This window comes from Mandrillus leucophaeus, unplaced genomic scaffold (assembly GCF_000951045.1).
Source record: "Mandrillus leucophaeus isolate KB7577 unplaced genomic scaffold, Mleu.le_1.0 Scaffold59, whole genome shotgun sequence".
Lineage (NCBI taxonomy): Eukaryota > Metazoa > Chordata > Mammalia > Primates > Cercopithecidae > Mandrillus > Mandrillus leucophaeus.
In genome coordinates, this window is record NW_012106363.1 from 4,620,241 (window position 1) to 4,624,812 (window position 4,572).

Genomic DNA, 4,572 nt, shown 5'->3' on the forward strand with positions numbered 1-4,572 from the left:
GGTGTGAAACAGACCAGGACTTCGGGCAGCTGAGATCCAGCCACTGCACTCCAGTCTGGGTGACAGAGCGAGACTCCGAAAAAAAAAAAAAAAAAAAAGAAAAGGATGAGACAGGACAGAATTCCCTTGGTGGGCACAGCAGATCTGCCAGTTGTTCTTCCCTGACACTTGTTTGGGAAGGGCTGTTTGCTTGCCAGGTCTCTTCTCTTGACTATAAGCTTCTGAGGCCAGGCAAGGTGGCTCACACCTGTAATCTCAGCACTTTGGGAGGCCAAGGTAGGAGGATCACTTGAGCCCGGGAGTTCAAGATCATCCTAGGCAACATGGTGAAACCCCATCTCTACAAAAAATCCAAACAAATTTTTGTCAGACATAGTGACGCACACCTGTAGTCCCAGCTACTCGGGAGGCCGAGGTGTGAGAATAGCTTGAGTCTTTCACGGCTGCAGTGAGCCATGACTGCACGCACCTCTGAACTCCAGCCTGGGCAACAGAGTGAGATCCTGTCCAAAAAAAAAAAAAAGAAAAAAAACAGGCTTCCAGAGGGCAGGATCTATGTCTTGTTCAATATCATTATCTCCCAGGGCCGGATGCAGTTAACTTCATTATATTCATTGAATGAATGAGAGCACAAACAAATGAATGCCATGTTGTAGGGATGCCTGGGAGAGCAGGAGAATATAGATTGTCCACCGCTATCTGCAGGATCTGGCTCTAAAGATCTGATCCTTGGCTGGGTGCGGTGGCTCACACCTGTAATCTCAGTACTTTGGGAGGCCGAGGTGGGCGGATCACTTGAGGTCAGGAGTTTGAGACAAGCCTGGCCAACATGGTGAAATCCCGTCTCTACTAAAAATAAAAAAACTAGCTAGGCGTGCTGGCAGGCGCCTGTAATCCTAGCTACTCAGGAGGCTGAGGAAGGAGAATCGCTTGAGTCTAGGAGGCAGAGGTTGCAGTGAGCCAAGATCATGCCACTGCTCTCCAGCCTGGGGGACAAGAGCGAGACTCCATCTCAAAAAAAAAAAAGAAAAGAAAAAAGAAAAAAAGATCTAAGCCTTGATCTATATCACTGCCAGAGTCTTCCCAGGATGGGGTGGGGTGGGGTAGCCCATTTAGAGCAATTAAAGGTCAATTCAAAACTCAGGTTTAGCAGGCTAGCCAGAGCCACAGGGTGATATGTGAGCCAGTTACTAGACTTTGGAGGACCGATTCACAGCCCGAGTTTGGAAAATAAAACTAAGCCTTTCTCTAGAGGGAAGCGGGTGGGAGGCAGACGTGGGGAATGCCCGAGTGCCACAGGGAAAGCAGACAGGTTTCTGCGCGTTTGAGTGAACTCAAGGACTCAGGCCGGAATATTTCAAAAGTGTTTATTACCGAGCCATCCTTGGGCTAGGGACCCAGGCGACCAGGCAGGCTGCTGCCTGTGCAGAGAGGGGAGCAGAGATGTTTCTGCCCCCAGCTCCTTCTGTACTGCCTGAGATCCCTCTAGCCCCTGTCCTTGCTCTGGCCCTGTCCTTTGGACGTCTTCCGGGGCTGTGGGGAGGGAGAAGCCTGGGGCTAGCTCTGGTTTAGAAATGAAGGTTCTTGGAGGCAGTTTCACTTCTACTATGCTGTGGAGCAGGGGAAGCCAACCAGGACTCCCCCTCTAGTCTCTTTACATCACAGAGGATCCTCAAAACCAGTCAGATCTTGACAAGCTTCTGCCCAAGTAGGGAGATGAGGTCCAAAGGGGAGCAACTTGTCTATGGCTGGGCGCGGTGGCTCATGCCTGTAATCCCAGCACTTTGGGAGGCCGAGTCAGGCGGATCACCTGAGTTCAGGGGTTCAAGACCAGCCTGGCCAACATGGTGAAACCTCGTCTCTACAAAAAAATATATATATACAAAAATTAGCTGGGTGTGGTGGTGCACCCCTGTAATCTCAGCTACTCAGGAGGCTGAGACATAAGAATGGCTTGAACCTGGGAGGCGGAGGTTGCAGTGAGCCAGGATCACGCCACTCCACTCCAGCCTGGGTGACAGAATGAGAACTCTAAATAAATAAATAAATAAATAAATAAATAAATAAATAAATAAAACAAAAGAGAGCTTGTTTCAAGTCACGCAAGTTCAAACTCAGCTATCCTGATTGCAAGTCAGACTATTCTCTAAGCCACAACTCAAGGAATTCTCAACCTTAGTCGGTCAAAAGGTGCGATCCCTAAAGAAAATACTTAATTTAAGAACACAAGCCTTTCTCCTCCTTCCTTTCCCCCAGGGCATCACCTTGCCTCGCAGGAGGCAGGAACACTTTCTTTAGGGCAGGTCTTGTGATGTTTTGCTTAAGAATGCAGTTTCTTAGCTGAATGCCTCGGTTCAAATCTGGCTTCAGCCACCTCTTGGCTCTGTGACCTTGGGCCAATTACATACATCCTGTTCCTCCTGTTTCTCATCTGTAAAATGGGAGAATGAGTAGATTACAGGGCTGATGTGAGAATGAATGAAGTAAGTGGAGCCTCTTAGTGCTGAGCATGCAGTACGTACTTTTTGTTGTCTTGGAAAGGAACCGTGAAGCCAAGAAAGGGGTCTAGTCAGTCCTGGTCACTAACCCCCAGCACAAGGCTATAGTCGCAGAATGCCCTGCAGCACATCTCACAGAATTGCCAGCACGAGGACACCCTCGGTGGCCTCTTCCTCCTAAGCCCACCCTCATCAGTCCTCAGATCACTGAGGGCCCTGTCCTTTTGCTTTCTGGGGGCAGATAGAACAGTGCAGACCTGCACCATCCAGCCTGACCACCACTTGCTACACAGAGCTCTTGGGCAAGACCCTTTCTTTGTTTTTTGTTTGTTCGTTTTGTTTTTGTCTTTCAGCTTTTATTTTAGATTCCAGAGATACACATGCAGATTATAAAGGTATACAGGGAGCCGAGATCACCCCACTGCACTCCAGCCTGGCAACAGAGCGAGACTCCATCTCAAAAACAACAACAAACAACAACACAAAGCTATATTGTGTTATGCTGAGGTTTGGCGTATGACTAAACCTGTCACTCAGGAAGTGAGCACACAGTACCCAATACATGGGTTTTCAACCTTGGCCCCTCCTCCCCGCTCCCCACAAGGCGCTTTCTTAATGCCCCAGAGCTTCTGCTTTTTTCATGTGTGAAGAGGGGAATGCTGCGCGAAACCCCATTTCCAGGGTGGTGGGGGGATCATGTGCCTGGCACCTAGTCGATTCCCAAAACTCGTTCATCCTTTCCAGGTGGCGTGTGCGGGTTGAACTCATGCCCATCGGCCCCTCCCTCTCACCTTTGCATCTCCCACCACCAGGAAGGAGGCCTATTAGAGAGCACGAGGCCACATTCTTGGACTCTTGGCCTCTTTGGCTCTAGCGCTGAAACCTTGGGCAAGTGACACACCCTCTTTGTGAAGACCAGGTGGACTGAGCTGTCCCTGGCAGCCTGAGTCAGGGTTCACCAGGAACTCAAGTGAGCCCTATTAAAACCACCTTTGCAAAAATCGTAACTGAGAAAATTATGATAGTAAAAGATATCAGACCTAATTGACCCCATCTTGTTTCTAACCTCTAAACTGTCCTTCATTCCTAAGCGTAGGCCGAACTAGCTTTGGAAAGAAACTTAGGGTATAGTTTATATAATAGCCCTTCCCAAAAGGCTAAACTGTTCTGGTAAAACTAATGAAAGGCCACCAGTCACCAAGTCAAGATGAAAGGGGCTGGAATTCTAAATATTACCAGCCATTATTCCAGAGGTTATAAGATTTGCAACTTCCCTAAATTACTCTCGAAGGTAACATCACTATTGTGAACCTAAGATCGGCCTTTTGAGATGTCGTTACAGGTTTTTGCATTTCTAACAACCAGAGGGCCTCATCCGGACCTGCCAACCAGTTCTGTGGCCCCCACCCAGGAACTGACCCAGCAGAAGAGAACAACTTCCACTCCCCATGAGTTCTTCCCTGCGCGAACCAATCAGAACTCCCGATTCACTGGTCCCTACCCACCAAATTATCCTGAAAAATTCTGATCCCCAGTGTTCGGGGAGAAGGATTTGAGTAATAATAAAAGAGTTTTGAGGAAGACTGATTTGAGTAATAATAAAACTCCAGTCTCCGGCACAGCTGGCTCTGCATGAATTACTCTTTCTCTATTATAATTACCCTGTCTTGATAAATCGGCTATCCTAGGCAGTGGACAAGGCAAACCCCTTGGGCGGTTACACTGTCACCTAAGATGACTCCTGTTCACTAGCTCTGCCAGGTTGGCTGACTTGAGTCCTAAGGTGAAACTCACACGAGGAGAAGAGGATCTGCGGCCCATGTGCTGGGCAGAGGTCTTAACTGAATGGGGGATGGGTTTCCCATTCCCTTTCTATCCCCATGTTTAGGTACATGACTGATCATCCAACTCACTGGTACAAGGAAAACGGAAAGTAAAGAGAGCTGAAAAGGGCCGGGCGTGGTGGCTCACGCCTATAATCCCAGCACTTTGGGAGGCCGAAGCGGGTGGATCACGAGGTCAGGAGATCGAGACCATCCTGGCTAACATGGTGAAACCCCGTCTCTACTAAAAA